The sequence below is a fragment of the Lonchura striata genome, chromosome 2, assembly GCF_050655825.1.
Source record: "Lonchura striata isolate lonStrDom1 chromosome 2, ASM5065582v1, whole genome shotgun sequence".
In the NCBI taxonomy this organism is placed as follows: Eukaryota; Metazoa; Chordata; class Aves; order Passeriformes; family Estrildidae; genus Lonchura; species Lonchura striata.
In genome coordinates, this window is record NC_140704.1 from 75,004,213 (window position 1) to 75,025,314 (window position 21,102).

The 21,102-nt window shown below is 36.9% G+C and overlaps 1 protein-coding gene across 4 annotated transcripts in view; it reads left to right on the plus strand.

Moving 5' to 3' along the window:
- BASP1 (brain abundant membrane attached signal protein 1) overlaps nucleotides 1-21,102 on the plus strand; it is a 51,850-nt gene that overhangs the window by 23,786 nt on the left and 6,962 nt on the right. The window contains exon 1 of one of the 4 annotated variants that reach the window (XM_085571647.1): nucleotides 16,867-16,929. The exons of the other annotated variants lie outside the window; for them this stretch is intronic. The gene's annotated coding sequence lies outside the window, so the exon portion shown is untranslated. Of the gene's footprint in view, nucleotides 1-16,866; nucleotides 16,930-21,102 lie in introns of those variants that run through there. 4 annotated transcript variants of the gene reach the window in all.

Genomic DNA, 21,102 nt, shown 5'->3' on the forward strand with positions numbered 1-21,102 from the left:
GGGAGACCTGAATTTGCTCAGCCCTCCTATGCTGCATGAAGCTCTCTAGTTTTTACTTTGAAAATACTGATTAAGCATAGAAAGTGAATCAGACTAACCATCTCTTGATAGCTTCAAGATCAGTTATGGTCTTTTTCCAATGTAATTTCTTAGGATGTTTAATGAACAATTTCAACTGTCACTTTTGAATCTTGTCTTTTGGAATATGTCCTTATACGTGAACGACTTCACCCACATCAGCAACTCCCAATTATTTTCCTTTCCATGCCTGGAACACCACATGGCTACCACTGTCAACACTGAGCAATAATGAGTTTTTCTGCAGTCATCTCAGACCACTCACTGTAAACAGCTTGGTAGAGAGAAGTTTGACTACGAAACTCCATGTTTTTTACTCCTGTTTGCATCCATTTGACTCTTTAAAGTCTTTCTATTCTAATCTGTTGGTGCACACAAAAAGAAGAATATATAAAATGGAGATGTCTGAATAAAGTTATTTTTTTTTTGTCATGACAATATGGCTGACTCCTTTAAAATAATACTGATTAAATATTACCCACATCACTGTTTTGCTTTTAAAATTTTACTTTTTTTTATTGAAAGCACAAGAAAGTTGATCACTTAAAATTGCAAAGTTTTTTAGAACTATGTCACAACTACTGGGATGGCCTCTGGGATGACCCTCCATACTAGTTCTCTCACTTGCAGATTCCTTACCAGAATACTGATTAATTATCTTACTAGGTGCAGACCACCTGCTTATACAGACCACCTGTTTATACTTGAATTTTCATTTCCATTTATATAAGCTTCATTTTTGACACACTGATCAGAGGATGACAGTTGCTTGCTTGAGAAGCTGTGGAAATATTTATCAAATAATGCTGTAGCTCTGATGTTCTTGTATGCAAAACATCTTTCTCCTACCACAGGTGGATTAGAGTAAATTACTGCATTTATTAAAATAAATTCAGGATAGAAGTCATAGGGTTGACTGTGTCTGTGAGGTATTACTTTCTTTTTCATTCAGATCATTGTGCTGAGTCTCTGTTGCTGCAATAAAAGTCCACTGCACTCCTGTAAGAAAGTCCTGCTTAATGTAATTCAGATAGGCGGGAAACCTTCAATTCATGCCGGGGATCAGTGTATAAAATTTAAGGAATAAATTTAATGAAGAATAGAAGAAATGTTGCCCTGGATCTGGCATTTTTATTGTGTAGAGTAGAATAAATACCACAAGTGCTTTTAATAATAAAGGTAGTGCCTCTATGAAAGAGTGCCACTTTAAGTTCTCCTGAATTTGGAGGATTTTTTTTTTCTAAATTAATTTTGTACTGCACAAAACTAATATCTTGGTACTGTTGAGTTTTAAAGGTACTGACAGTTAACAAATTATTCCTTATTTTTAGTCTCCATATTGATATTCTGGCATTGAAATCCAATTTATTGCAGTTATTTCCATCTCTACTTCAGAAAGAAGTGATACTCCTTTCTTTTATCATGTTCAGGGCAATCCGACAGCAAATTATTTTGAAGCTTTGCACTTCACTTTTACAGGGTTTGTCACTACATTGAAAAGGTTATATGCATTTTGAGTTCCTGTCTATCTTCTTGCAGTGGCCAGTGTGCAGGAAGGAACCTTAGCTTTCTCTGGAACTGTGGCTTGCTTTCTGTCATATGGGGATTGTTTGCATCAAATTCTCTTTAAGGTAATAAAACAAGCCAAATCCAGATGTGGTAGACTCAGTTCCTTATAATGTGTAGTGGTTGGTTTCATAGAATAGACACAGCTTGAAGAAGTCCTGGTCATCCAGATTGTTTATTCTTTGAGAATCTGGTGTTAAAATTGAGGTGAAAATCTGCTTGTATTTAGGTCTGGAAGCACCTGAACACCCTCAGAATCCTCTTTTCTCCTTGCTTAGGCTTGTACCAGACATGTTACACACTACTGTGGTATGCAGGTAGAATCTCAAGTGTTGAAAGAAAATGTTGATGGTCTCCTACTCTTACCTTTTGACCTCAGAACTATTACTTTCAGGGTAGTGGCAAATACTTCTGTGTTTTAGGAAGCCTTTCCTGGTTCTGATTGAAATTCCAGTCATGCCTGAGTGCCTGCTTGTATGCAGGTCTTGTGTAGAGCAGCCTATCTCCAGTTCTACTGTTAATTAGTTCAGAGCCTACAATCATCCTAAATTTGTAGATATTGAGAACTCTGAAATACTGCAGCAAAACTCTTTTAAACATCTAACACCAGCTATCAGGTTGCACTGGCAAAGGTATTACAATACCAGGGTTAGTGATGACCTGGTGACTACAAGGTTTTGATTTTGTTAGATTGCCCAAACCTCATACAGCTTGTCAACAAAACAAAACAAAAAAAAATATATATATAAGTTGTAAATTCTTTTTACAAAACATAATACTTGTGGAATATCAATCAATTTGGCTACCTGTGAAGTGATTTAAAACCCCATTATCCCTTTGCTCTGAGTTTTTCTCCCTCTCACTGCATTGCATGAACCCAATCAACTCTACATTTTTTTCTTTCCTTCCAGCTAGATGGTATCTATATTCCGCTGTATATTAGAAAACTTGTGAACTTCTGGTAGATTCACTTCCTGCACCATTTCTGCCATCTCAGGCCAGTGTGTGGTATGCCGGTGCCTGTTGTGAAACTTTCCTCTTTCAGACCCTGGTCTGTGGGAAAGATATGTTGTAATGCTGGGGAGGAGGGAAAAAGCACACTAGCCTCAACTACAAAATGGTCACTTCTCAGGACCTGTGTGTTCATCTTCTTCCCTGAAAATGCTGAAACTTGGGCAGTGTTTGTATTATTTTTCATTTTTTTTAAACATAAAACTGTTGACTAATAACACTTGCTGAAGGAATAACTTCGCATACATGCTACCTGTGCTGTACCTTTTCAGACAGAAGAAACATTTTTCTGACATTAACTGAATGTCTCTGAAAGGCTTAGCAATTCTGACCTGACAGAAAGACAGGGTATGGAAAAAAATGCTCGGTAGTATTTACTTGAGCCTTTTTTCTGTCCACATGAACCAAAATTAGCAATGTCAGTGTAGATGTTGGGTCGTTATGACACACATGGATTTATGAGCATGCCTAAACATCTTGTTACTAAAAGTTTAAATATTTACACTGAGAATCTGCTGCCCTACGGACTCTTGTGAGATTATTTCTAAACAGTGAGGATTTTTTTTTCTAATTGAGAATATTCTAAATTTGACTAACATAAAACTTCTTTAGTGCTCTTCTAATCAACAGTTGCAGATTAATTTATGCTAAATCAGGGTTTATGTGTTGCTTAATCCTTTTAAAGTTCTAGCAAAGACTGACCACTTGACTAAGATTACGTAGTTTAGAAAAAAATCTCAGTTTTAAATAGGACATTGAAGCAAAAATAGGTAGAGTTCAGGGTGCTTGCTTTTGCTGGTATTTTCACATTGGCATTTTGCAATGATAAGGCATATTATTTTATGTGATCCTTAGGAAATCAAGGCTTGTGCTGTCTATTCCTCTTAAGGACCCAATATAAATTCCCCTAGAAGAGATTCCTTGTTTTTGGTGAGGCTTGAATTTGAGTATTAAAGCAGAAATCATTATACTGGGTTAAAATTTAAACTATTTTCTATTTAGTTGTACATATGCATAACAAAATATGCCCTTGGTTTGCCAAACATTATCCAGTTGGCAATCACATGGCAAACAGCATGCTGAAAATTAAAAATTATGCTTTAAACAGCACTTTGTGTGCTTGATGTAATATTTCCCTTTTTATGTTGGGAACTAGCACTGTTAAGTGGAAGCAAAAAATTGCTATGAAAAGTGCAGAATTTCTGAGTAGAAGTTTATCTTCAAAATCATAGTGGGTGGTGGGAGATAAGAAACAACCAACTATACCCAATAGAAGGATTGGTTTATAAGTGACTATGTGCTGCACTTGAATATTGTGGGACCTGGTGGAGCTGCAGAATGCCAAACATCACCCATTGAGGAAGGCAGAGACAGCTCTCTTTTAGCAAAAAAGCAATGGACTTCAGTCAGTGTGGAGAGGGGAATCATGGGATGAGGCAATTTGTGTCAGGGAGGCATGTTCTAGCACCAGCTGTCTGCTCTGGATTTTTAAATTCTATTTTTAGCAAAGTTTTAATTCATTCAAAGAACAAGATAATCCTATTTTTTCCTCTTTTAGAAGTTTGCAGGGAGGTAAAAGAAGGATTAAGTAATGACTTAGGAATTTTACACTGAACATGGATGTTGGCTCTGTTGCTGTAGCTACATCATCAATCTCAACATACAGTAGCTATGGCAACAGAACTATTACACCTTGTAAAAGGAATGCAAACATTTCATTGCTGGTTTGCCATTTGTCAGAGTCCTTTTCTCAGAAGTCTTAACATAATTTCTATTCCAGTCCTAGCTCATTCAAGCCTAAAATTCTACCCATGGCATCTTGCCCCCGACAGAGTCAGTCTCAATGCAAACAGGTCTCTTTTCTCTGTATTCTTACAAGTCTTTCTATCAAGTTCTACTTTTTTGACTGAGCAAGGACACTGAGTAAAATATAGCTGTAGACAACAGGGGAAACCAAATGGGCATAGAATAGCATCAGAAATTGCTTCCCTGCTCAGGACACCTGCAGTTGGACAGTTCAGTCAAAGAATCCCATGGGTGTTGCAAGTCCAAATATTCTTGTACTGTTGGATCTTGGGGAATATGGTGGTAGTGAGCATTTTTAAAATGCTTGATAGACAAACTTATCAAAATAAACAGTAACAATGAACTTGTTTCAGAAAATGTTGCAATCAGCTGCAAGGAGTTACAATACTGTAATCTAAATATAAATACAAATGAAAATTGTAACTGTTTAATGCTTTTCTTTCCCTACACAGCATCCTGACATATCCAGCAAAACTCTTGATCTTTCCTGGCTGAAGAATTAACAATATTAGGTATATCTATATTAGACTACTTTACCTGAGGGCTCTTAAATGTTGGTGGCCTTGGGAAGGAACAGAAATATCATAAATATTGCTCTGTCAGAAAACTACAGGAAAAGAAACAGGGCAGTTAAAGCAAAATACTTATGTTGATGAAATTAATGTTCACAGCATGACTCTGTCAAAACTTGGCTTAGTACATTATAGGCAATTTATCAAAGAGAACTGGTATATTTAAGATAAAGACAACCACAGTGTCCTGGTTTCTGAGAGCGGAATATAGTTGAGTTTGAACCTCAGCTTGATCCAGGCTTACAATTTTTGGCTTCAAATCAAACCAGTAACATTCTACTTCCTGAGAGGTGAACTAAAATAAATCATCTGTGAAGCCTGATTCTGTTTCTTCCTTCTATCTATTCTACTGCAAGATTTCCTATTAAAATCACCATGGATACATGATCCTTATAATCCTGTGAGTCCATTTCTGATTGACTGCTTAGCTGCAGAAAGTTAACTAATGCTCTACCTAAAAGAAATAAGCTGCTGCCCCTCTCCCAAAATCCCAAATCCAAGCAGCTCACTTTTAAATTAGCCACAAAGATATTGACCTGGTTTCACCATGGCAGATGCATTTGACAATGCTTCACATCCATTCAAGTGGGATCTGGGCTATGTGCCCCGTGATGCATGGTGTTTTGCAGAAACAGAGAAATGAAATGTGTGGGAAGTTGCTTAGACGTCTTTGGGAAGAGTGGAGTAGCAGTTCAGAAGCAATTGCCCCAACACAGAGCTCTTTCACAGAGGTATGTGCACACTGCAGACAACAAAGCGCCTTTATTCAATAACCAGTATGATTGCTGTGGACCAGCTGGTTATTTCTGGTAAATGGTAAATCAGTATTCTGATTTGTATTTCTCTGTGTGAAAATATGAATGTGCAATCTCTGATCTTCTATCCTACTGCATGAATTTGAGTCCCTTAAATTTGGCAACATACAGTGCATTGAAGAACTTGGTGGCCATTGAGAGCATCTCCTGACTGCTGGACAGGCAGTGGTCAGAAAGCGAGGGCAAGGATCAAAGGTCCTGATTTTAGTAACTGCAGGAATATTTTGTACAAAACCATTCTGCTATCATCACCTTCTGCTGATATGGGCTTTAAATAAAAGGTAGCACAGATGACTTACACTGTACATGTTGTTTCTGGGCCCTTCCGAGGCAGCAGTGATGTGGTGTCATTATGTGTTTCTCAGAGAGACTGAATTAAAAACAACTTCTGTTGCTGTTTAATGTACTGCAGCAAGTGCTCTGTAGATCTGTAAATCAAGACATTTGTTCTTCATTTTTAGCTATGCCCTTTCCCTGAACTCATTTAATGAGACAGTTGTAAGATGTTTGTATGTTCTCAAGTGGACTGGGTGCACAATTCTTGAACTCTGTCTCTTACTACATTCTAATTTTAAAGTGTTCTGTGTCAATAGATAGTGGCAGCTATACCCTTAAGGCAGCCTTGTTCCACAGAGTACCACTCCGACATTGTAAGCAGTGTAGTATACAGGAAAATGCTTGAGAGTGAGAGAATTTGGGAATTTCTTTGTTACTGAAGGTCTTGACACATGTGTTTCATAAAAGTGAAGGGGCACTGTAAGTAAAAGGGGAGAGTAAATTACAGAAGGTACAGTACAGACCAAAATGTGACATACAGCATAAGGTAACAGTGAAGAGCAGTAGACTGTTGTTTATTATCCCTGCTTGTCACAGAAAACATGCATCATAAATCACTCCCAGCATATAAATGAAGGTTATGCAACTATAGCAATATGAACATTTATAAAAGTAGTTTTAGAGATGTAGATTATTGCCTCTAATTTCATCTATGTCTTAAAAATATAAAAAATTACGTTGCTAAGTAACTCTACTATTTTCTATCTCCTCTAGATTAAACTGGAAGTGAGGATTTTATCAAACCATTTAACAATGCCATACCCCTTTTCTGCTGAATACTATGGCAAATGTAGATTGCTCAGGTTCCTGGGTCAGCCCTACATCCCAACCCAAGTGCACTGAACAGCCATTTACCAAGAATGGGTTAAGTAGAGCACTTTTCTCTGTATACTTTGCTTATATTTCACTTGGTGCTTTGCTGGACCTAGCCTTGTGCATTCAAACTGTGCCATTTCCCTGGTGACACCAGGCACTTGGGGAAGCCTACCTTGTGCCCAAACAGATGCCAAACTCCATTGCCAGAATTACTACTACTGGTCTGAGAGAGCTTTTGTTCTTTGCTGGTTTGCTGTTTTATTTTGGGGTTTTCCTAATGCTGTACCTTTCTTATCTAGTCCAGGGCATCATCTTACACCTGTGTACAACAGCTAGTGTATCTAACTTCCACTTATGCGTGGGGAGAACTTTTTGTTTGCAAATGTTCCATGGAAAAACAGGTGAAAGCTCATCTTGTGTTAGCATATTCTTGCTCTTTTTGAACATGTGAAGGATAGATTTCTTATCTATCCTTTTGTCCAGCTTTTTAGTCCCTCTTTTGTCCCTATCCTCTCTCCCTTGTAAAAGTGTGCATTTACTTCTGGCAATTCCAGCTTTTAATGGGATCTTCTGCTTCGTGCCAATGCAGAGGAAGAAGGAAGATGATAAATGGCACCAAGAAAAGGAAAATGGGGAACATCCTGTGCTGAACTGCACAGGACAGCTTAAAGCTGAGATGCTCTGTCATAGTAATAGAGAATGATACGAACTATATTGACCTTGTATACAAGCTGATTTGGGGTTTTGGTTAGGAAAGAAGACACCTTATCCTACCTTGCATGCTAGAATAATTTTCTGGATATTTCTGCAGTGAGGAACATGGTAAAAACCAGAGGAAAAACAGTGAGAGGGAGGTGACCTGCCATTTTCCAAAATCCACTTAAAAGCTAAAATACATATTTTTTCAGAAATGTTCTGAGGGGAAAAGATCACTCTTTTGTCCTTTCTCCTTTTGCAAACTCCGTTGGATGTAAAAGCAGTTTCACTCTTTAACATTTACACAGATTGACCTCAAAAATAATCAGTGGCATCCTAAAATGACTGTTAGTCCTAGAGGCTGCAGAGATGTCTGCCATTTGCCAAAACTTACACAACATTTGAATTAGCAGATAAACATAAGGACCAGTTTAGTAACCTTCTCCTGTTTGCTTAACATTTCATATTAGACCGGGCTCAGTATGGACAATATAATTGACTTAGTTTTCTAAATTACAGTCATAGCTCTTTCTTCAGTACCTTATGTTCTGGCTAGTAGTCTTAGTGTAAATTTGTGGTTTAACTTTCCTCTGTACCTTTAACTTGCAGATTCTACATAAGAGCTTTCCTTGGTAACTATGCTTGTAATGTCCAGATTAGTGCCTTAATGCCTTAATAATTTTGAGATCTAAAACACTGCTGTAGAAAAGAGTTAAAACATAGCCTGGAACGAAAGAACTACTTAACAAATGTTATTTCCCATTGCATTAGCTAAGTATAGGTTGTTCAGGTTTCTAGGTCTCCTATGCAGTATTACCTCATGATACCAAATCCAGATGAGATGCAAAGTCCTGTGTCTTCTCGGGGGGAAAAGTGTGGTAGGACAGTGTATGTTTTATTTTCTTTTTGCATTTAAAGTAGAGTTGAAAATTTAGGAGGATTTAGGTGAACACGAATAATAACCTCCATGAACCTATACTACCAAATTTATGCTAATATCTGATATTATGCTAATATCTGTCTCCTTAGTGCTACAGAAATCTCCTAGCAATGTCATGCTCCAAGAACAAAGGTATGGCTTGGAGCTGTTCATACAATAATTCTAGAAAAGTGTCTTCATGTAGACATCATTGTTTTAGGCTGTGATTATTTATTCATCCCATACTCCTTATAAATCTGCACAGAGCCCTAAAGTGATGGTGGTCTCTTAAATCTTAGCAAGATCAGCAGTGGAGCATGGACCCTTTCAGAGCTGCAAGATTTCCATATGAGGTGTTGAAGGGAAAATAAATATTTCAGTGATTCATTCCTATTTTCTGTTGGTAGCCATTAATTCAAAATACGTGCAGACTGACAGGCTTGATGAAGTCCCCCACATCTGAATGGGAATGGAGAGTGGTAACATTTAACATTTCCTCTTTTGTTCTTTTATTTTTTTCCCCTTTACTTCCTCTCTAGTAACAAGGGAAGGGTAAAAAAACCACTCTTCTCAGATATTGTTACCTCTTTACAAACTCCAGATTTCGTTTCCTGGTAACTTTAATTGCAATTATGCTCTAATGTCTCTCTTTTTTAATACAAAAAATGCATATGTGCATAAAGTTGTTTTCCGGTTGCTCTCTTCTATCTATTAACAGAGCTGTAAAGTGGTTGATCATGTCATATGAGGGATGACAGGTCTTTATATTTTCTTAGACAGAGATCCAAGGTAGAATTACAGAAGGGTAATGGAAACTCAGGCTTATAATTTCATCCTTCTGTAGCTAAATATTTAATTAATTGTTGAGTGTTTTTGCAGCTGAGCATTGACTCTTTTGTTCCATGTGCTTAATTCCATGTGCTGAACTTTCATAGGCTACTCAGCATTGTGCTGAGGTGCTAGTCAAGGAGAGGCTGAAAATCTCAGCAATTTACAGTGGAGAAATTGTGGTGTATCTTGCAAATGTAAAAAATTTGCTTCCACTAACTTTCTAAATGCTGTTAGAAAGTCATTACAATAATCTGTGGAGAGTGACGCTCAGCTGAGAAGAGACTTAATTGCTTTCAATCTGTATAGGCAGGTGGTCATGTATAGCTGCAATATTTCTTTTATTTGGCTATTAGCTTGAAGATATTGATATTCACCCAGGTTTGCCATTGAGACTAATGTTTTCCATCTGCTGCTTGGTAGTATGAGCATGTTTCTGGCTACTGAGCCCTGCAATTGAGTAACTGTAGATGTCATACAGTTGGGCTGCATATGGAACACTTGATTTTCAAAAAAAAGTTGTTGAATTTTAGGTTGAACAAAGTCAACTGGCTTCAGAGCATCTGCTTAAGTATTCTTTCCTCCAGCTTTGAACTTCATTCATAGAACAAGCAGACGTGCTGTCTTACTGTTTTTTTTAACGCAAAGAGGATTGTACTAGTAAATGCTGGAGACATGATTAAAGATCCCAGTTAAATTCCACCTTCCTAAATATAAAACTTAGTTTTTTAATACTTATTTGAGTACTGAATTACAGACATTCATTGCAGATCACTTTTGTTCAGCATTTCTAACAGGTTTTTTTTTTGTAGTTGAGTTAAACTGTAAAATCATTCTTAACGATGATGGCATTTTGTAAAGATTGAGTTATTGCTTTGCACTATCTATTGTCTTTGAGGAAAAGATCATAATGAAAAATTCTCAAGACCCCCTCAACTGAATTTTGAAAAGGTAATTAATGCAAATAGAATCTGGAACTTAAAAAGATGTGAGGAAACACCCATCTCTTCAGCAATACTAAAATTGCACACTGATTTATATCTGAATTACCACATTACTCTGAACAGATTTTAGAACTGCTCTTTTAATCTTTTCTAATAGTAAATTATTATTTGCCAGTTTCTAAAAATAAGGATGAGATACAAAAAAATATGCTCAAAAATATCCAGGAAAAACAGTTGAAATGGCCTAATAAGCAGCCAGGTAAAATCCCCATGTTTTCATTTGTGGGTGAATTGAATTCTATAAATAAAATAATTAAAATCCAATTATTGTTATAGTAAAAGCCACTCAAGAGCACCAAAAATAAAAATATTAGTAATGTGCCAATGAGCAAAGAAATTTATGTCAGAACGCTCAGTAGCTGGAGAGTTAATGGAGTTAATGGCATAGATTGTTTCACAGTAATTCACTCTATCTAGCTTGTAGATGACAAGTCTTCTCTATGGCCTTTTTATACAGTCCTTTATTTCAAATGGTGCTGCATATCTTGGCTTCTGAATATGTACAGTTAATTTGCCAGAATAAAGCATGCTAAGAACACTCGCACAAATTTAAAAATAAATTTAAAGGACTCTTGTGTTTCTTGAACTTATCTGAATACCAGCCTAATGAGTATGAATGATTGAAATAAATTGACATCCATTTTTAAAATGAATGTTTCACATACCTTTCTTGCAAGCATGCAGTATTCCCAGGCATTAAGATTTAAAATGAATGATATTGTAAGAAATCATGAGAAAAAAATTGCCTTATGGTTTAGGACTCTTTCAAGACTTTTCTTGCTTAATCCAAGATTAGAAGTGAAATCTAAATTATTTTTGTAATTAGTACTAGAGTTGATGATTTAAAAAAATCCAAATGCTTTGAGTTTATGATAAAATTATGACTTGTCAACTTAAAAATGCAAGAGTTCATCAAAACTGAGTAAATTTGAAGCTGAGTCATTTGGTTAGGATTCTATATTATTTATTTATTTTAAGCTCTCTTCTTTCTCAAGCTAGAATCTATAATATTTTTTTTGGCACACATTTCCTGACTGGACTCTGATAAATATGGTAATGAAAGTAGTTTTCTTTTAGTTTTAAAGGGAAAAAAAAGCCTCTAAATTGTTTGTGTCTTCCTTTGTAACTTTCAAACTTTTTTACATGGAAAGTATATTTTCAAAAAACTTGTGGTCATGTAATGTAAATGTTCTGACATAAGCTGTAGAAACATAAACTCATAGGAACATTTAGGCTGGAAAAGACCTCTAGGATCATTGAGTCCAACCCTTAACCCAGCACTGCAAAGTTCATCAGGAAACCATGTCCTTCAGTGCCACATAATCTATTCATAATTAAAAAAAAACCAAATCAAAATGTACAAAGTTAGCAGCCCACAAATTCAGTTTGTTCCTCTGAGCCTGGCCTGCAGTCCTTTGTTGCTGTCTGTCCCTCAGTGCAACTATTAAGAACTGAGAGCTGTGGGGCTGTTCTTTATTTCCTTGATACTGATCTGGTCAAATTTGTACTGCTGATCTTGATTTACTTACCAAGACTTCTGAAATTCCAGAACAGAAACTAGTTTGAGTACTGTTTTAGAGGGTAATGTACCTAAATTTGTTACCCTTCAAATCCCTAATTTCTGCCATTTCTTTCAGATGAATATTTCATATCCTGCTCTGTTGAATATCATCTCCAGCAGTGCTGTGTTGCACTGTCTACTTGATGCTTAATCACACTTTAAAGGAAGACACTTCAGATTTTAATTACTTTCTATGACTATAATAATGTAATTGCTACAGCTCAGATCTGTGGGTAGGAAAGGAAGCTTATGCAGAATGTGACAAATATAACTCAGAATTTTCAAACTTGTGTAATCTTTTAAAAGATCTTGGAAAGTTAGTAAACCAGTTTAGAACTTCCTCTTGTATCTGTTCAAATATGAATAATCACTTCTAAAAGGGATGTCATTTTAACAGAGAAGTGCATCTAATAGATAAACATAAAATAAATATAGCAGTGACGAGAATGTGTCCACTGCCCAGAGACATAATGAAAGGGCTTATAGTTGTTTTTCGAAAATTCAAAATTTTCTGCTTGAGAAAAAATGACTTTGTTTTCTTACATCTGTCTTCAATAAAGCACTAACATGACTGCCAAGCAGTAGCTACATCTTCATCCAGCTGGATACACCTGAGCTTTCTTAGCTTGAGAAAAAATCCTCCTCAGCAAGTCAGTCGTAACTGAACGAAGTGTGCATATTTGGAACTATAAATCAAAATGTCCTTGTACAGATGTTCTCAGCCTAAAGGCATAAATGTGAAGGAGCTTGGTTCCAGAAGGATTTTTCAGCAATACCTGAAATTGGTCAGAGATGCTTTACAACTGCTTAATGCAGTATTAACATAGTACTGTAAAATCACCATGAGTGACTTGCTTATTATGCTGTTCTTTTATGTGGTGTACAGTGGGAAGCTTCAGAGACAGCAATTCAGCACAGTGCCAATACGCAGAAAAACAGCCTTCGCTAAGAGAGAACTGGGGTGAAGGAATCATATGGAATGGGCTTGCTTTTTAAAACAAGGAGAAATATCTCTGAGCCCTTACAGCAGCTACTGGCATCAGGCAGAGCTTTTCCAAGGATGAAGAGCAATGCTATCCCATTTTGCAAATGGGGAAGTTGGGCTGCATATTAGATGGCCTTCCATGCAAGAGCAACTGGGAAAGATTGAGTAGATTTTGGGTTCTTGCCTCCTCTGACCTCAGGCTGCTGTGGATCTCTGAAAATAGAAAGAGGGAAAGAGGCAATCTTATGACTTTGTGATGTGTCACAGTTTTAGTGCAGTGATATATGTCTGCTTTGAAAGGAAGACCTCATCTGTCATTTTTACCATGGTACACTTTTATAGTATGACAGGTCCCAGAGGCTTAAACCAAAAAATATTGTCCCACTGCTCTATGATGGCTATTTCATCTTCTAAGAATCAGATGCCTCCTATTGTAAATGAGCATGTTGTGATTCTAGGGAAAATGTGATGGGGTGGTTGTAGTTTTGTATTATTTATCTAAATTGTTCTGAGTAAGAAGAATATTTCTTTCTGTATCTGATTCTCTTTTGGAATGAAGTGGGTCATGTCAGATTCTGTGAGAAGTTTGTGACGAGCAGAGTATGAAGTCATTGGCAAGCAACATAAAAGAATCAAAACGTTTTAGACTCACATTCACACAGAGTAGAATTTGAAAAAGAAACTTACTTTTAAACACCATGTTGCAAAAACAAATAAATACTTAGAAGATTTGTCCACTTACAGTGAAGAATTACTGAGCTGAAAGTGCACAAGGAAATTGGGAATTTCTGTAAAAATAAAATTTTTTTTTTGGTTTATATGTTGATCATTGAATAACATTACCTTGAATTGCTTACCAGTTACCTGTGATTAAAAATAAAAGAAATACAGAAAGTAAGAGATAGAGGTGGGTAAGAGACTGAAAGGAATATATTTGGAATTGTAAATGTTCTTAGAATAGTTAGGTGTTTCTTGTGACATATTTCTTGAAATTGTCTCACTTGGCATTTTTTGGGATGAGACTTTTGAAAGTAATATTTCCAAATATGGATAAGAGACTTTAATGCGTTTGAATCATATTTTAACCCAGCCCCCTTGTTTGGGATGTGTGAATTTAGTGCTCAGCTTGTGCATATGGGGGGATTACCCAGAAAACTGCAGTGAGAAGAACTGTGAACATGATTTCTGCAGAGCTATATGCCTCTTAGCTCCTGACAGCCAGCATCTTGAAGTTTATGAAGTGCAGCTCCCTCTCTCCAGTGCCCAAGAGAATGAATTTCAAACTCTAGGAGCCAGAGATGAGGCAGCAGGGCAGAGGCATTAACTCAGTTCACATTTCTTGATGACGTCTCACAGGGGAATGCAGGGGTCTTGTCCCACCAGCTGACCTGCTAGAGAAGAAAGGGAAAAATCCCCTAATTGAAGTGTTGGCCAGTTTGCCCACTGCTACCTCACCAGCCAGAACTAGTTATAAAAAGCCTCTGGAAAAGCCAGTTACTTTTGGGAGTTGTAGCAGCTGTGTTCTGTTAATGGAATTAAAATGAATTTATATCTTCTTACTCCTACAACATGGGCTTCCTGGGGCACAGTTGGGTTCCATGTATCTGCTAGTATGGGGGACAGAGAAATGGAGCTGCGGTGCTGATTTGAAACATGGGCTACTACTAAAATATATTAGTGCTGAAACAGCTAGCAGAACCTTTCTAGTGGTATTTTGCTTTTTATTTATGGTTCTGTCTTGAAAAATGAAAACCAATTTTCCATATTTCTGAAGTCACCATTGCTTTGATAGATTTCTCTCATTTAAATCCTGAAATAGCTTGATTATACTTTATATTGATGTGTGCTTACCTTCTTTGGTTAGAATAAATAATTTTCCACATAGCTGTGGGATGAAATCTTCTTAAACTGAAGGAATGACTGTAAGAATTCTCTATAAATAGCATATGGGCATTGGAAAGTAAGTTTTCTTCTGGTATATTGTATGAGGTGACCAAAATTCCAAATTGGCCTACATACAGCCTTGATGGAGGTCCATCTAAGAGCTGTATCATCAAAGAAAATTGGTATGGATTCTGAACTGCTAAAATTGAATTGTGGCCATATTAGGTATAACTAAATTCATTGACATAAAATGCAAGTTAATGCTCAGGTGACGGAGTGGAAAAGGACATCCAGCTCCACAGGCCTCCCTGCAAAATTATTTTTGCTTTCATTTAGTGAGTTTAAATTTGATAGCTCTTATGGACAGATTTCCTACTGATACTTAAATGGAAATGTAAACTAAGCTGTTTTATTGAGAGGAGATGTGCATCTGATCAACTTTCCTGATTTCTAGCTTTTATTGCTGCTGCAATGATGTTCTTCTTTTTGGGTAGTTGCTAGCTTGGAAGGGTCCTGTCTGAGTATCTCTTAAATTGGATTTCTGACTTTCCTGGTTTGAACATAAATCTCTTAGTGCAATTCATGGATTGCACTAGCTGCTTACTTCATATCTTGCCAAATGGACTTGTTTCCCTGTGGTCTTATGTAACCTTCCCTCTAGCAGAGCTGATCAGACATCCCAATATAACCCGAACCAAAACAAGCAAGAAGAAAAGAGTACAGCCAGTGAAGATTTCAGAAAGAAATTAGGCAACCAGTCTAAGCCTGGGAGTCTTGAATCCAAGCTGATGTCTAAATGCTTAAAATGTGACATGGTACAGCTTACTGCCTGCCATGGCTCTTACTTTGGGATCATTAGAAACACTTTATGTTTTTAAAGTTAATTTTTTAAAGCTGACCTTTACCCTGTTGGATCAGGAGATGAAACTCTCTAACAGATGTTGGTTTTGTTCTGCAGTTCCCACTGTTGTCTTGCACCACTGAAATCAAAAAGCAAACAGTGGTTCTTTCCTCTCAACCCTCTGGCCCACACAGAACACGCTTTATCTTATTAGCATCATGTGGCACTGAAGGAGTGTAAAAGGGTCCACTGACGGTGCTCATAGATGCATACCTATGGTTTTCCATTTGTGTCAGGAAATACAGCTCTCATTTCTCAATGTTTGTAGAATACTGCAAGTCTTAATTAAAGATTGCCTAAGATGTCTTGGCATTTTTAACAGTCATTAGAGGAGTGCAAATGAGTACTGGTGGAAAAGATTGAGAGAGATGAGACACAAAAAAAAAAAAAAAAAATTAGCTGGTTAATTATCTTTTCTTTCAGTGGTTTTTGAGTACCTGTTCCATGTCATTTTGATAAACTTCCCCCAGTGACTAAAGTGAAACTTGTAAATCAACTTGAATGTAATATTTGTTTAAAATAGAGGGCAGGGGGGAAGAAAAAATCAAAATGCAGTACCAAACATGCATTCTAAATAAGATCAAAAAGAAAGTCAGGAATATGAGATTTTCTTTTGTCTTAATGTATGCTGGTTTAAAAAAAATAACCTGCATATTGTGCTAGTGTGAGAACCAGGAAGTGAAAGAGACCAAAGTGAAAAACTTAATATAATAGACAAAGCTGCAGTCTGGTAGAAAATGTATATGGCGCAAATGACTGCTCAGGAACACAAATACATTAAGTTTTCCAAGGTGTTGAGCATTCCATCTTCCATTCTCCTGATTTCTTTTAAGCACGTCTTTACTAGAAGATGTTATTACAACAGAGCTGTGAGAAGCTGAGAGCTGATAAGCTGCTGACACTGATACTCTGATCACGGGGAAGACTTTTTCTTAGCAACATGAGAAATACTTGCAATTCTGCCCAAAGTCTCACAGGTTTAATTATAGGTAGTTTTGATGTTATGCAAGGCATGACTTGACTTGAATATGTCGACTTGAGTACAACATTTTTTGTTTTAAATGAAGCTTTGTACACAGGACTGAAAGTAAGAAATTTTTATTCCAAGAAGAAATGCAGCAGCTCTTCAGGGAGTTGGTGTAAAATACACTGTAAGTGCTGCTGAGGTGGTGAGTAGGCTTTGTGCTGGTTGCTTACAGGAGGTTAAATTCCACCAGAGGCATGATGTGTAACACTATCTTAAAGATGTAAGCATGTTTAGCTTTGTAATGCCATATTAGACGTACAGGTATTTTTGGAATAATGTTTCAATTACTAATTTAACTGTCATTAGCAATTGTGTATTAAGTGGAGGATGAAATTGTTTTTTTCCTGTGATTTTTGCATATGCCTTAATTGTTGAGGAATGCTGTTGCTGTGTTCAGGGCTGAGGTTACTGGGAGGGTGGGCACAACATCAGTGACTGAAGTAGATACATGTTCTTTGGGAGAAAATAGCTGTCAGTGTTCTTTTAAAATCAGCCAACCTCTTCTGATGTCTAAACCCAAAAATGTGGTACATCCAGGAGCACCGAGTGGATGTGCAATCATTTCCTTTTGAGGAAAAAGAGAGAAAAGCTATTCCTGCAGCTCAATATAGAGCTAAAACAGATAGAAGCAGACAGAGAATATGTTAACTAGATACTAAATCTTAAAATACTTAAAAGAGTTATGTAACGGAATAAAGGAGTCAACAATAAATATTTAATTTAAATTGCTATTTTTTGGTTTGTTTTGCTGGGTGAATTAAATACTGTGTATTTTGGAAGGAAGAGCTTGCAATGCTCTCATGAACACTATGATATGCACAACAGCAGCAGGTGCTTCATTAATTCAGTTATAGCTGGTCTTGGTTCCCTGTTTTCCTCCTTTCAGTGGTGCAATTGTGGACTTGTGTGCTGCAGTCAGAAATGGTGTGTTGCAGTCCATGTGCCTCACATTTTAAAATGAAAAACAAAAATGAGAACGGGATTTTGTTTATAATTGTAAATGGAGATTCATTCCTTGTGGTGAAGGTGTCATGCAAACAGAAAACGTAAATTACATAGTCTAAGGATTGCCATGACCTATCCTAGGTCTGGCTGTCTGTTAAAAAGTTCTGTTCCTAGGTATAGGATGCTTTCTTACCAGGATTTAAGAATGTTTTTTACAGCCATTGTTTTTTTTCAGTGAGCAGCACCATGAGATGGAAAACAAAAATAAGGAAGAATTTAGAAATTACTTGACACTTGGAGAATCCATTTTCAAAGCAAAACTGGTAGTTTCTAGATTTCAAAGCTAATGCACTATTTCTTATAGCATACTGTAATTAATATTCTAACTACTCTTTCAAATTTGATTAAAACTAGGTTGACTATTTAAATGGGCATTAAAGAAATAGAGGTGTTTTTGAGTGTGGAATGTTAGACAAATAAAATGCAAATATAGATCCCCATAAATAATTTTCTCTAGTGGAAGTTCCCTGGTTAAATACCCAAATGCCTTATTCAGAATGTGAATGTGGCTCTCCACGACTATTTTAAGAAATGACAGGTAAGTTTACTATTTATACAAACAGCAACCAAGAACTTTTGCTATTGAAGAAAACATGTAAATTAGGATCATATTATAATTTCTTTTTTTAGTATAGAAAGCATGAGTTTCAACTCTCTTCATGTTCTCCAGACTGTTCTTAGATCAGGAAGAGGCTAGAAAAATATAAGCTATAGGTGTTAACTTGCTTTGCTTTTCCAGTGTGAAGTCCCTTCAGGAATGAGGTCTTCCCACCAGTGCTCTTCAGTATGACTGTAGTGTAGAGGAGGATAATGTTTTCCTTGCTTACTAGCATTTGACGGTCACATTTTTAATGTAGTCTTTGAAGGCACTCAAAGTATGAACTGTTCCTGGGTCTACAAGCAAAGCATATTTGTGGTGTTGAGATCATGGTAGGGATTGCACTGGAGGGACAGAATTCAAGCAAAATATGATTTAAAAAGAAATCATCCCATTATCTAGGCTTTTATCCCCTTGTGTGTTTTTGTAATTATACATGGTGGTGGTAGGTATTTGAGGGAGGCAAAAAGTGGCTGGCCATAACTGGAATAATATGTGTGGAATCTCATGTCTTCCTCAGTGTTGCATGTCCTGGGACCTAAACAGCTTCAAAGATGTGGGTAATAACCACCTCTGAAATTTGCATCATTACCTACTTAGAAACTTGATTCTAGGATATAGGTTAGAAAACTGGATAATACAAAATATTTATTAAACTGGCTGTTGAGGAGACATGTGCAAACCCCAAAATGATGTGGCAATTTAGAAAGAAGAAGGAGACGGCATTTGCTTATATGTCTTGGCTTAGTCTTTTAGGTTATTTGAATTCTGAAAGCTGTTTCTATGTGATGCGTTCTTGTAAGGTTAATTTCAGTCTTTGCAAAGCAGGTGTTTACAGCAGTTTCCTCTTCCAGTCATGTGCCTAACAATAGTGTGATTAAGATCTTACTCTGGGGCAGGCTGAGTTTTGGCTCTGTGTGTGCCTGCACGAGCATGTCTGCAAGCTGCTTTTATTATTCAACAAAGAGAATATATGCAGTTAATCTGAATATAGGAGAAATGCTTTGAATGGGTCTTGAATCTGTAAGAAGACTGGTAGACAGATTGGAGCAGATGAGGCAAATAAATAGAAATTGATGGCAGCATTTTTAATTTAAGCAATCAGAGCATCAGATGAACTGAATGCAAAGCTGAGCAATACATCCACTGCATTGTGAAAATAATATATTTTATGCTGCTTCTTTTTTGCTCAGTTTTTAATATGACTTGGTTTTGTTATACACAATGCAAAAAAGCCTTGGATTTGCTGCCAGGGATGAAACTGAACGTGCTGGAAGTTGTATCTGCATTGCTGGGCAGAGTAGTTCTGTGTTGGATCAGTGAAAAAAGCCCACACGTGGCAAAACACTGCAATTATGCTTTGAAACCAGCAGTAGGAAAATAAAGAAGAAAACTAACATGAAAATGTGTAAGTTGTAGACAACTGTCTAAGGAGAATAGGGGTGCTGTTATCTCTCTCTGTGAGGTGGTCTAACAAAAGACATTATCTCTGCTTACAAAGCACAACCTTGCCAGGGGGTGAGGAGGGAATTTGTGTAAAGCAGAGCATTCCTTCCATGCTGCTTGTTGACTCAGGAAGGCAAGAATGGCCCATGTTTTCAGCTTATGTGTTCTGCAAGATGGCTCTAGCTGGAGAGGCTACTTGTGCATTGTGGAAATTAGGTGTATTACATATGGGGACCTGCTCCTACAGAGTGACTGCACTCAAGTGGCTCTCATGGAGTGAGACACACAGACTGCATAAGGCAGTGCTGTCACGTTCTTGCTCCCGCAGGCCCTCCTACAGCAAAGGGAGTGCTGCTGTCTGACCACAGTCAGGCTGAATATTGGATCTTCAGTCACTGTTGTGCACCCAGCTTCTTCATCTGTAGGGCCCTCCAAGTCAGAAGGTTGCAAGTCCAGAGTCTCCAACAGTGGCTTTCAAAGTAACCCATAAAATCTTCATCAGTATTTGATCAAATAATGGATGAATTTTACTTTTATTCTGCCTAGCTAGCTACCTTTTTTACACGTAATGTATGTGCAAAATTGTGGTGCAATGGTGGATACAAGTGTGAAGTACTTGTGGTCTCAAGTTGAAACTCTATGAATTTATAGTACCTGTTACGAAACTGCTGACCATCAGTCTTCATCTGTTCTTGTAAAATTTGGTTCCTAATTGATTAATTAATACACACCTCTGACCACAATCACATAAATCTTAACAGTATCTCAGGTACAATGTTTTAATTTGGTCTCCAAAAAATTGTCATGTGATTGTTAACTTTTCTGATAACTTGCTGTATTAGCTTCTCAAATGAAGCAGATTTTAATGTATGAGTTCTTAAATAGACAGAGATAATTTTATATCAGCCTGCAGTGTGCTAAAATTATTTTAACTCTCATAATTGAAGTCTAGTATCAACAATAATAATTTAGCTATATTAGTAACAAATCTCTCGTATTAAAAATAGTGCTTCCCATTTTGGTGTGGTGTACACGTCCCTGAGAAATTTAAATTAATATAAAAATTGAAGTTCTTTTTTTTTTTTTTTTTAAGAAATTTGCATTAAATGTATTCCCAGGGAAGGGAAGGGAAGGGAAGGGAAGGGAAGGGAAGGGAAGGGAAGGGAAGGGAAGGGAAGGGAAGGGAAGGGAAGGGAAGGGAAGGGAAGATAAAAGAAGAAAAGGAAGAAAAAATGAGAAGAGAAGAGA